General features: G+C 47.9%; 1 non-coding gene across 1 annotated transcript; it reads left to right on the top strand.

The window, feature by feature from the left end:
* The first annotated feature begins 2,719 nt into the window (after positions 1–2,719).
* On the top strand, positions 2,720–2,854 carry LOC115029967 (small nucleolar RNA SNORA22). The gene has a single exon (XR_003835519.1). It is a non-coding gene; the product is annotated as a small nucleolar RNA SNORA22 (small nucleolar RNA).
* Positions 2,855–13,099: the final 10,245 nt, after the last annotated feature.

Below are 13,099 nucleotides of genomic sequence, written 5' to 3'. Positions count from 1 at the left end.
CATTTTCTAATTTTCCACACTACCCCCACTCCTCAGTTCTCAGGGCCAAGTGCTAAAAGGTGTATTAGCTCTTTGTCTTGGACAACTTAAGAGAGAAAAAAAAAAAAAAAGATTTATTTTAGGCATGCGCATTGAGTTTCTTCCTCTCCAGGCTTGGGCTTTGGTTCCTGGTGACATGACTAAACGCGCCAAGAAGGTTGGAATCAGCTGGGCGTGGTGGCGCACGCCTTTAATCCCAGCACTCAGGAGGCAGAGGCAGGCGGATTTCTGAGTTCGAGGCCAGCCTGGTCTACAAAGTGAGTGCCAGGACAGCCAGGGCTACACAGAGAAACCCTGTCTCGAAAAACCAAAAAAAAAAAAAAAAAAAAAAAAAAAGAAGGTTGGAATCGTCGGAAAATATGGGACCCACTATGGTGCCTCCTTCCAGAAAATGGTGAAGAAAATTGAAATCAACCAGCACGCCAAGCACACTTACTCCTTCTGTGGCAAGACGAAGGTGAAGAGACAAACAGAGCCGTCGGCATCTGGCACGGTGGTTCCTGCATGAAAACAGTGGCCGGCAGGGCCTGGACCGACACCACCGCCTCTGCAGTCACAGTGAAATCGGCCATCAGGAGACTAAAGAACTGAAAGACCAGCAGAAGTCCTACAGTCTGAGACTTGAGACTTGCCTAACTTGCAATAAACGGGCTAGTTTATGGGGAGGGAAAAAAAAGGTTTTAGATCATAGTTTCCGAGAACTCCCATCCGCCATAGCATAGATGATGTGGAGAAGGGCTCTGTCAGTGGCGGTGGAGGAGTGTAGTAGAGTGTCCACATCATGGCGGACAAGGAAGCAGAAAGCAAACAGAGCCTAAACCAGAGCTTTCACCTCCACAGGCCCACCCCGTGTGAAGTAGGTCTAGGCAGACACCACCCTCCAAAGGCCCCAAAGTCCTCAAGAACAGTGCCACCAGCTGAGGAATGAACATCCAAAACTCAAATCTGTAGGGGACATTGCAGATGCAAGCCATAATACAATGAGATCTAGTCGGGTCTCAGCTCTGTTTCTTTGTAACTTGGCTGGCAGGAAAAAAAAAGGATGGTGTAGGTTAAGCCATTCTGATGAACAAATTTATGCCAAGATATGAGTGGCTGGGAGTTACATAATATTGCATTTGAAGAGAAGCCTATTATCTAAATGTACAGTTTAATGAGCCCGTATCTCACTGCAGTAAGATTTTTGTTTTAGGTAGGCACATAATCTGGATGCTTCATAACTGACATCACTGCCATCTATCTCTTGAGCATTAATGTGTGTGTGAGTAACCCAGGAATCTTGTTAAACTTGCTTTAGAGTCAGTAGGTCTGGGTAGGGGGGTGGGGGGTGGGGGTGGGGGGTAGGGGGTGGGGGGTGGGAGGGGTAGGGGGTGGGGGGGTGGGAGGGGTAGGGGGGTGGGGGTGGGTTGTCCCAGGTAGGAGGCTGACTAGTCCTCAGGGTTTCCTTCCCAGGCTCTGTGACAGCGTCCAGCCCTGCCTACCGCTGTCTGTGGCAAGGCCTGGCAGCTCCTGGCAGCTCCTTCCTTGGGCTCGACTGGACTGCAGAGCTGGTAGGTGGAAGTGGAGGAATTTCCCATCAGCCTCTGGAATCCCTCCTGGCCCCATCCTCTGTGAGACGGGCAGCAATTAACATAATTAGAGCAGACTCTCTTTGTCTCCATTCCAGACTGTAGGATTTGGGCCTCCCCGACCCAGAGACATGCTAATTACCTCAGTGCTTGTCAACAGGGATCCTTCCTCAAAGGCTGAGCCTGCCTCGGTTGATAAATCTGGTGTAGGTGGAGCCCTGACCTTTCTCATCTGGGAAACTTGATATTCCAACAACCAGCATTCTCCCTAGTGTGCCTCTGCTAGCTTCCTCCTCCAATTTCCACCAATCCTTATAGCCGTGGTAGCATGTTTGAGCTTGCAATTGAGTATTTTTTAATCATCTCACTTGGGATTAATTCTTTCCCATCGGGACCAATGGTCCTGCAAAAGTTTTGTGTTTTACTAAGCCACTCAATAACAATCTTCCAGGCACTGTACCTGGCCCCAAAGACACAAATATCTAGAAGGCATCAACCAGGATGAAGAGCATGGAGATTTTAAGGGAACAGATGTATACCTACTGAGGGGATAGAGCAGTGTGCTCTCCCCAGAAGAGTATGAGGTGTGCCTGGGAAGCCGTGAGAGAGGAAGGGAGGAGCTTGGAAGACTTCCTGGAAGTGAGCAGTGTTGAGCATGAGAAGTGGCATGTCCGGGCTGGAGAGATGGCTCAGCGGGTAAGAGCACTGACTGCTCTTTCAGAGGTCCTGAGTTCAATTCCCAGCAACCACATGGTGGCTCATGGCTATCCGTAATGGGATCTGATGACCTCTTCTGGTGTGTCTGAAGACAGCTACAGTGTACTCACATAAAATAAATGAATAAATCTTAAAAAAAAAAAAAGTGGCATGTCCCACAGCAGTCACAGGCATAGTCGGAGGGGCCTGAACAGAGTAACACAAATGAGGAGGGGAGAGTCAGGGGCTCTCCTGGGATTGTGTATGGCTGAGACGGTGGTCAGACCAGCCACCTAGCAGAGAGCAGCTGGCTTTTCAAAAAGCTTTATCTTTCAAACTAAAAAGTTCAGGGGGTGACCCTAGGGTCCTGGGCAATAAGCAAAGGATTTTTTTTTTTCTGAAAAAGGTTTATTTTTTTGTATAGTAAACACCCAAGTGTGCTCTGTAGTCCCCTTGGCCTTGACTCTGTGCTAGAATAAAGTCTGTTCTTTTCCTCTGCATTGAAAGGAGTACTGTGTCCTTTTAAATGTATTCAGAAAATCAACATGCCATCATAATAAAAAAGAAAAAGAAAGATTTATTTTTGTGCATTTGGCATGCGCGTGCGCACACGCACACATGCGCACACACACACACACACACATGAGCAACCTGAGAAGGACACAAGACTGTACCGACTCTCCCGGAGGTGGAGTTACAGATGTTTTAGACCACTCCCAAATGGGTGCTGGGATGGAAGGAAACTCACAGAGAGCAGCAGATGCTCTAACCACTGAACCACCTCCCTAGCCCCTGCCTTATATGTAAGGACTTTTCGAGGGTAGCAAAGCCAGAGCTGCTTTGGGAATGAGCTGCAGCATGGAGAATGAACTAGAGGGGTGAGCTGGGAGTGGGGACACCAAGAGGGGACTGAAGCTGCTGAAGGAGACAGAGCTGGCAGATGACAACAGCCCAAGGAGTAGGAGCCAAGTCCCTGGGTGGCTGGGAGGAGAGAGAGGAGACAGGACAGGACCGGTCTGTGGCTGAGGAGGTGTCTCCTGGTTTGTTCGAGTGAGGGTGTGAGAAGAGAGCGTGTGGTTCTGACTTGTGTGTGGAGAGAAGGAGCAGAACCGAAGGGTGTGGGAGCAGGTGCAACAGGTGCCTTAGGATGTGTCGGGGTTGGGGGGCTACATTTGAACCCTCCCATTGCTTTTTATTAGTCGTGCAAACTGGAGGAAGACAAAAATCTACAAGCTTCTTTATAAGAGACCCTGCCTCCTCAGATTTCTGAGGAATAAAGAAGACAAGCTATGTATCTTGCTTTGGGTTTATAGTGCAGCAATGGAACACCATGACCAAAACGCAAGTTGAGCAGCAAAGGTTTTATTCGGCTTACACCTCCATACTTCATCACCAAAGGAAGTCAGACAGGAGCTCACACAGGGCTGGAGCTGAGGCAGAGGCCATGGAACATCTACTTACTACTGGCTCGCTCTTCATGGCTTGCTCAGCCTGCTTTCTTATAGAGCCCAGGCCCACCAGTCCAGGGATGGCACCGCCCACAGTGGGCTGGGCCCTCCCCTAATGGCCAATAATTAAGAAAATGCTTGCCTACAGCTGGATCTTATAGAGGTGTTTTCTCAATTGAGGCTCCTTCCTCTCCGATAACTCTTGCTTGGGTCAAGTTGACATAAAATCAGCCAGTACACTATGTCAAGTGCTCAGCACACTGCCTGGGGGTGGGGAGTGCTCTGATCCCCAAGGCCAGTGCCTCAGAAATATGCTTGTCCAGAGCAGCTGGGTCATTTGTTCCTGGAACTAGCGTGGGGGATAAGTTATTTCTCTGCTGGTGAACTGAGCCGATTCAAGACAGATTAGATTACATTAAAGGCAGGTTTATTGGGAAGCTGCTCTCGGAGTGAGTTCACTGGCCCCAAGGATGGAGGCCAGGGGAGTAGCCATGGTGGGGGTGGGGGTGGGGGTGGAATGGAGAAGAGAAGAAGAAGAAGGAGTAGAAGAGAGGGACAGAGGGAAGGGGAAAGAGAGGGGAAGAGAGAGGGGGGAGGGAGGGAGAAAAGGAGAGGGAGGGAGAGGGAGGAAGGGGAGGGGAGAGAGAGAGAGAGAGAGAGAGTGTGAGAGAGAGAGAGAGAGAGAGAAGGAGGGAAAGAAGGAGAGAGAGAGAGCGAGCATGAATGAGCATAATGTTTGGATTATATAGGGAAGAGCCTCTGGGGGAAGGGCAGCTCAGCCACTGGGCTAGAAAGTTCAGGGTTTTGGGCAAGGTATGCCAGATAGGGACTGAGGGATGCAAGGGGAACCTGGAGGCTGGGTCTGCTTTGATATGTAAAATATGTACCTCCATTCCTTCTCCCAGGTCTGGGGAAACCAAACAGTGGGTAGCATATCTGTGCTGAGCCTTGTCCCAAGTGGTTTATAAAGGAGGCACAGGTTGCTAGTGTTGATTTCATAAATGGGGGGCTGCCGACCACTCCCAAATCCTTCCTCATCGATGCCAGAAGGTTCCAGTGCTAAGTCTTTGCCCAGTCACCTGGAGATTCAAAATCCTCTAGCTCTCCTGGTTTACTGACTGCTCAGATCATCCAGGGACAGAGCGGACTCTGTCCTGCATTGGGAGCACTGAAGGACCAACCTTCTGTCTGCTCTGGGGGCTGTTGGGATGCTGAACGGCTAAGGCTAAGGTTTGAGTCTCTATCACCCTACCTCTATCTTATACTCAAAAGCCACCTTAGGGTAAAGATAAACTAGGTTCATTCCTGTATCTCAAGGACTGGGCTCTGCCCTACCGGCAACCTCAACCACAAACTGTTATGGACTGCCCGTTCCAGGAAAGGCAACCATGACTGTTTCAAAACATTCATGGCCATCTTGCAACCTTCCGTTGGTTTCAAGGTTGTATGGCCACCTATAGCTACCTTGTTATGCCTACCTTGTAACCCTGTCTTTGTTTCTGGAGATCCTGAGAACTAACTTGGTCTGTTTATGAGGTCTGCTTCCACAGCTCTGCCTATTTTGCCCGCCAACCCAACTCCCCATTTGGAAACCCTACCCATGCGCTATAAAAAGTCTTTTTCTCACACCCAATACTGACCTCTCGAACCCCACCCTGGGGGCTGGCAGTCCGTGTACATGAATAAAAAGGCTTGCTTTAATTAATTGCTTGCTTTAATTAATTGGCTATGATGATTTGGGTCAGTGGTTTTAGTTTTTTTTTCCCCTCCCATCTTTGGGATTAACAGTTTCAGGCAGGAAAGCAAGAAAGGACGATGTATCTCAGGGCAATGCCAAGGGCCTGGGTTTCTTGGCCATTTGCATCTTTATCTGTGCCTGATGCAAGGCCTGGGTGAACAGGAGCCACCACTGGAGCTCTTGCTGACTGACTGCAATCTGTAAACCCAAAGTATTTCCCACAGTTCTCCATTTATGTGTGATAGTAAATAGCATGTATAAAATATGAACACTGCTGTTCCTTTTTTTTTTGGTTTTTTTTTTTTTTTTTTTTTTTTTTTTTTTTTTTTCGAGACAGGGTTTCTCTGTGTAGCCCTGGCTGTCCTGGCACTCACTTTGTAGACCAGGCTGGCCTCGAACTCAGAAATCCGCCTGCCTCTGCCTCCCGAGCGCTGGGATTAAAGGCGTGCGCCACCACGGCCGGCCGAACACTGCTGTTCTTAAAGAAACCATGAGAAAGTTGCTTTAGCTCTTGTTTACTGCTAGTTTATGAAATGTACCCTTCCAGTGAAATTGCCCAAGATAGATGACTTTCTCAGAATAGTTGAGCTAATCTTAAGAAAGTGCCATTACTGCAAATTTTACTGCCTCTGTTGTTCTTGCAAGACAGTGGGTCCTGGGCACTAACTGCTGGTCTTGCTACTGTAAAACCCGCTGGCTGGAGATAACTGAGGCTTCTACAGGGTGTCTGTTGTAAAAATTAGGCACTGCAGGATGTGAGCTAATTTCACCTCCAAAAGCAGTTACTTTGTAACTTTGTGGCTTTTCCTTTATAAACCTTGTACTTAAAATAAGTCTGTCCTGTGACTAATATAGCCTGGCTAGTATTCATGGTCCTGGCCAGCATTTAATAAAGCCTCATATTTGTTAAAACTTATTCATGGTTATGGTGACTCTCTGAGCATCCCTAGGCCCACAACAAACATTGACCCTTGGCAGTATTAAGAATTTGTTTCCTATAATATGGTCACTGCATAGCTTGCTTTCGGGATCAGACAAGATAAAATGTCATGGGCTTTGATTACAAATCATCTCGGTTCTGTCTTCCCAGTCTCTGGTGTATCAGACCACATGAACCTGCTGAGTGTAAGGGATTCTCATGTCAGTTTTGGAGTCCTCGAGTCAACATCGTGGGCTTTTGCCCGAGTGTTTTAACTACACTGTTCCATGATGGAGCCAGTTTCTGCGTTCAAGCTTTTGGAAGCCTTGCCAGAGTTTCTGCTCAGTGAGCAAGCCAAGCCTCCCCGGGATGTACTCTGGGGCCCAGCAGAAAGCCATTGCTGAAGGGTCAGGCTGCCTTTCTTTCTGCCACAGCGCATTGTTTCCCCAGTGATGACATGGCTGGAATGTGGCTCATCTCTTTGCAGCACTCCCTTGAATTAATGAAGGGGGATGCATAACAACCCCTGCAGGACAATGAGAAGCCAACAAGGAGGCTTGCAAACACCCTGAAACTCTCTGTGGTGAGCAGGCACTTAGCTGGGAAGAGTTGAGGGCTGCAATTCCCCTTTCAGAGATGGCTTCGGGGAGCAGGGTACATAAGGTGGGTTATAAACTGAAGCCATCAGTTTCCTAAAACACTTGTGTGTGGCAGACCAAGGAAGGGGTGGGTGGTGGCTTTCTGGGGACATTTCTGAGGGGTGGCTGAGTCAAGACATTGGAGTAAAGATGGCAAAATTTCGTAAAATACAATCAGTTTCAGCCAGAGAACAATTCTGGAGAGGGGAAAAGAAAATCATAGTTCCTGACCAGGTGTAGTGACACAAGCTGATGGCGCCATCACGGGAGGCTGAGGCAGGAAGATCCTGAATTTAGGGCCAGCCTGGGCTCACGTTATGTCACACTTTCCCCAGACACTCCAAAGGGGGGAAAATTTTTCAGGATTCTCACTTTTAAGGAAGCTACACCAAGGTCATTGAGTGGAGCCACACGTGAAGTCTGGTGGCTCCGATGACTGGTGAGATGGGGTTTATGGGATTTCTGAGTGAGTCCCACAGGTCTGTGGTAGAGCCCAAAGGCCCTGAGGTCTTCTAGAGCCACCCCATGAAACTAGTCTAGCAGAGTAATTTGTCCCCACCAGCTGGTAGCCCTGGGACGTAATGTCCTCAGCCTTGGCTTGGGTCGAGACAAGAATTTTTCTTCCTAGAGTCGATGCCAATCCCTTTTGAAATAAAGCAACTACTGTCTCAGAATGGCCTATACCCAGCGGCAGAGTCTCCCTGTACTTGGAAGGGAGGAAGGAAGGAAGGCATTAGATAAAAACAAAGACCAAGAAAACAGCAGAAGTTCCTCCAATCTTCCTGGTCACTGACCCTCTCTGAAGGCGCCACTCTCTGTTCCTTCTCTGTGTCACAGTGTAGGTTACGTCCCTCCCAGCCCCTTAGTCCTGGATTTCACAGTCACTGATTCTACAGAGTCAACTTTTCTCCATTAATCTTTTCTCCTTCTCCAGCCTGGCCTCTTCCATGTACATGGGTTATGCCTCTTTAAAGCATGGGTACCACACAGCTGTTTCTTCCACTACACAACATACAAACCCTGTTTCATTCACTATATAGCATACAAACCGCCATCAGCCCCGCTTCTCAGTAGACAGCCTTCTTGAGCTGATGCAGTTCTTTCCAGATGCCCTGGGTGAACAGACTCAAAACTCCCGTCCTCCTCTCCCCTCCCACTTTTGAGGTAGGGGCTTACTGCGTAGCTCAGCCTGGCCTCAGATTTATGCTTCCCTTGCTCAGCCTCCCGAGTGATGAGATTACAGGTTCACACTCTGTTTCTTCCGTGTGTAAGCTTCAGCAAGAGGTAATACGTTCCTGTCAACAACTTGGGTTTTTGATGGCCAGCCTGCAGGATGGTTCTGTGGGATGGCTACAGAATGAGGGGTTCGTTGGTGTCTATGTGGCTACCCATCATCCTGAACATCACTGGGAGAGGGGGGGCAGGGGAGACGGGGAGGTGGGGAGGGAAAGGAAGAAGGGAGAAAGAGTCGTGTGATTAGAATTGTCCCTCCCTACTCTGAGAGTAAGCTTTGAGTCCGTGCTTTGTCCAGATTTGTCTCGCTTACATAATGGCACGCTGTTGGGGTTGGGTTATGGCCGGTTCCTCTCAAGGATGCCCTGAAAGCAAACTCAATTTAGGAAATAATCTTGCTCTTTACAGGAGATCTGGCTGAGGTGAGACACCTTTAGCAGAGCACCGACCCAAAGGTCAGAGATGGTCTTGACAAGAAGTGATGGCCAGGGAAAGGCTGGGCAAGGGAGGAGGCGCCCCGAGAGGGTTGTAGGAGCCCATGGAGCCAGCCACAGTTTTCAGTGCTAGCCCCAGTTCTCTGAAGGGAAGAAGTCAAGCTCCCGTACTCCTAGGAACTATTCCACCAGTCATAGACCATGAAGTGCATCGGGTGGTGGGAGAAAGGGCAAGGGAACCACCAGGGACCGTGTGGTCTGAATAGTTCTCACCCTGAGGGGACAGAGGTTGCTGAGTGACTTAAATTGTCCCCATTGGCAAAGCATGACCAGGGCCTATGGGAGCAGTTTCTTACTCTTCCTCCCACACTCTGAGCACAGACTCCACCTGCCTGTTGCTTCTGGCTTCTGAGCAGCTGGGATAACTCCTTAGAAGGTCAGCTGGAGGCTGCTCTCTTCCAGCACACTCTCCTCTCCCATTTTCCTCTGGGCATCCTTCTTCCTCCTACTCAACGCCACTGGCTCCAGCCTGGGTCATGCTTCCTGCTTCCTGTCTCCAGAGGCAGACATCTGCCCAAAGGATTCACTTTAGGGGGATTTCCTTGCTATGTTTTCTCTTTAACAGTGTACATGGTTCAAACAGCAGCATTCTCGTAAGGACCGTCTCCAGGTCAAAGGTGTCTAGATTGGGTGTATCCATTCTAACTTCTCCCCAGGGTGTATCCTATGCTGGACAGACACTTCCCTGTCCCACCCTGTCCCTCCTGCTCCAGCCTACCTCTTAGGAAGGTGTGTGTGTGTCTTTAGTGTGAGTGTGTAACACAATCAAGCACACACTCACTCTTCTTGTGTGGTGTTTGTGCTGTGGGATATAGTCCTGACCTGTCCACTCTGTCTCAGCCTCTCCTCTCAGAGTTTCACGTCCCATATTACAACAGATGGCTTGGCTACACGCACTTCACCAGGCTCCTGCCCAGCACAGAGACCTTCTAACTTTGTTCCTCAGCCCTGTCTCTTGGGTTGTGCGCTAGCCAGGGTTCTCTAGAGAAACAGAACCAACAGGATGTGTATGAAGAGAGGTTTATTTTAATAAGGAAGTGGCTCACATAATTGAGGCTGGTAGTCCAAAATCTGCAGTTAGCCAGTATGTGCAGATCTGATTAGCTGATTTTTGAACAGTAGTTAGGTGGCAGTGGCTGCCTCTCTGGTGTATCATGTGCGTGCGTGCACGTGTGTGTGTGTTGTCCCTGTGCACTCATTTTTTTCTCAATCATTCTTTTCTTTTGTGTTCTTTTCCTCTCCCTCCTCCTCCGCTTTCTCCTCTATCTTTTAAAAAAATCCTCCTTGTTGTGTGTGGTGGTGCACTCCTTTAATCCCAGCAGAGGCAGGTGGGTTTCTATGAGTTCAAGGCTAGCCTAGTCTACAAAGCAGGTTCCAGGACAGCCAGAGCTGTTACACAGAGAAACCTTATCTCAAAACAAACAAACAAACAAACAAACAAACAAACAAACAAACAAACAAAGTTCTCCTGTCTCAGTCTCCAGAGTTGCTGAGATTACTGGTCCAGTATGAGTAGTTCCCCCCCCCCTTTACAGTTCATGCCATTGTCACAGTTTGAATATATCTATGTGTTGGCAATTTAATCCCAAATTAATATGTTAATATATTTCAAGTTAAGATTAGGATCAGACAAGGCCATCAGTGTGGGACCCACGGTGACAGCAGTAGAGTCCTACCTGCTCTGTGTGCCTGCAAGAGAACTTTCTTCCTTTTTTTTTTTTTTGGAAACATGTAGAATAATATTAGATCAGATTATCTATGGCCTTACAATCTGATCATCTTCTTCTGTGAAATTATCCCCCATGGCCTGGTTATTGTCCACCCTTGACCCTGAGAGCTGATCTGCCAATATCTTCACACTGAGTACAGACTGTGCCTCAGAGGAAAGGAAGGAAGATCTCTTTCTGAAAGACCTGTGAAGGCCGCTCAGAAAAACTCCACTCCTGAGCCTCACAGCAAAGCCCAAGATGATGCCAGGGCCCATGGAATTTACCCTACTTATTTATCTTTTTGTTGGTGCTTCACAGCGAACTACAAAGATAACGTTAATTAAGCCACTTTCACGGTGCTAAGACTAAAACATGAACTATAGAAATGATGCATAGGGGACCCTTCATACTTATTTCAAAAACAAGAGAAATAGGTATGAATTGTAGCGGATGTTACAAGTGAAATTCTTGAAGATGGGCTAGTATGAACATCAGAAGTAAAGCAAATTATATTTAATTTGATTAATGGAAAAGTAACTTCCCCCTTTCTTAGATATTCAAGAGATTTGTTGAAAATACAGATTCTAAATTTCCCATGTTTTCTTCTCCCTAATGCGTTCCATTTCTACTTCTACTCTCCTTTTAAAATACATTTTTAGATATATTTTAGTTGAGAATTACACACACGCTCTCTCTCTCTCTCTCTCTCTCTCTATATATATATATATATATATATATATATATATATATTGACCATATCCACCCCTTCCATTGCAACTTCTCCCAGACTCACTACGCCGTGACTTCCTCCCAACTTTAGCTTTTCATAACACACAATACAATTAGTGCTATCTGTGTGTGCATGGGTGTAGGGCCAGCCACTGGAGCACGGGGAACCTACCAGGGCCACACCCCTGCAGAAATATACTTGCCCTTCCCAAAGGCCATTAACTGCCAGTAGCTCCCGTGCTGGAGGTGGGGCCCTCAAGAGATTTATAATCTCGTGTCGTAGCTTTCAACTTCCTTATCTGCATTTCCTCTCCTGTAAAACTAGGGATAATTTGTGGGATTCAATATGCTAGTGGGCTGAGTGCCTGCCATATAGGAGAGGTTTTGTAAGGGGTGCGGGAAGGCACTGGCTCCTGGGTTCCTTCCTACCTCCCCATACATTCTCAGGGCCAAGTTCGCAACAAGTAATCTGTCTTGCTTCACGGTGTGGTTTCCTGTCTCTCCTCTTTATTTGCGTTTGGTTCATTGGCCAGACTCAAGCATACAGTCTCCTATCTGACTACTCACACTGGGGTGACCTTTGATTTTATTTCCTACTCCCCAGTTTTACAACCTCCCGTACTAGCTTCTGCTGCCTGTCAGTCCTGTTGGTGGGAGCGGGTCTTAGTATTTCTCCTGGGTTGGCTCCTTCATTCCCTCAGTTATTTTTTTTCTCCCATGTATGGCTGAGATCCAGGATCGGTCCTGATTAAGACAATGGGGAACTGCAAGGCTTAGCCCAAGCCCACACATCTGCAGTACCCTTTCTCCTGTGGCCACATGCCTACCTTAAGAATAAAGCAGAAAAGTCGACAACATTCGTTTGCTTCACCCAGCTGCTGTGCTCTAAGACTTACCACAGATCACTTCACAGCGGGACATAGGACAGTTTTGGCAAATAGCAGCCTCAATAAAAACAAGGCTGTGCTTCTGTGAGCCCAGGCCTCTCTAGGAGGAGCTGTGGGTGACTATTTTTCACATTATCCATGGCAAGTGAACCTAAGAGTGAGCAGGAAGTGCGGGTTGGGTGATGACTTCTCTGGAGTAGTTCTGGTTCGCTCGGTCTATCCATGTCCGGAGCCCAGGGTTGGGGCTGCTCATGGCCATCAGTAAGATTCATTCATTTTCCTAGAGCTAACTTGTAGTTACTAATTCCTTGTACAGAGTAGGGGAACCTGCCATCAAAACCTCAAGTAAGCACCTTCTCTGTCTCTGTCTCTGTCTCTGTCTCTGTCTCTGTCTCTGTCTCTGTCTCTGTCTCTGTCTCTGTCTCTGTCTGTCTCTGTCTCTGTCTCTGTCTCTGTCTCTGTGTGTCTTTCACAATCCCTCTCTCTGTGTCCCCCTCACTCTGTCTCTCTGTCTCTCTTTCTCCTGCCTTTGTGCTTCCGACTTAGAAAGACTACAGTAGTGCCCAACAAAAAGATTCGTGTTTCTTGGGCTAACCACATGATTCTGACCTCATGGGCATGGGAGACAGGAGTTGCAGTGCCAACCCAGCACGGCATGATGTGAAATGAATGTCTTAGGGCTAATACTGGACCTCAACATTACACTGAATGCGTGGTCAAGTGTGTGTGATTCCAGCATAGATGGCGTAGATGATTCAGACCCAACCGAATACTGAGGAGTTATTGGCAGAGAACAGTTGTGGGACTGAGACTCAGTCTTTCTTGAGGATGTGATGCCAGTAGGTTTCCCATACCCATGTCCAGATGGGTAGCATTGTCTGGACACAGTGGGTTACCCTTACCCAAAAATGAATTGTGAGGGAGTACATTGGGAAAGATATGGAATAAGTTCAGAGGGGGAAATGGGGAGTAGATATATAATCATATTTCATTCTATACAT

The sequence above is a fragment of the Mus caroli genome, unplaced genomic scaffold, assembly GCF_978045245.1.
Source record: "Mus caroli unplaced genomic scaffold, Mus_caroli_1 scaffold_19, whole genome shotgun sequence".
Classification (NCBI taxonomy): domain Eukaryota; kingdom Metazoa; phylum Chordata; class Mammalia; order Rodentia; family Muridae; genus Mus; species Mus caroli.
Note: the sequence above shows the minus strand (reverse complement) of the source record. Positions and strands in the feature narration are given on the sequence as shown.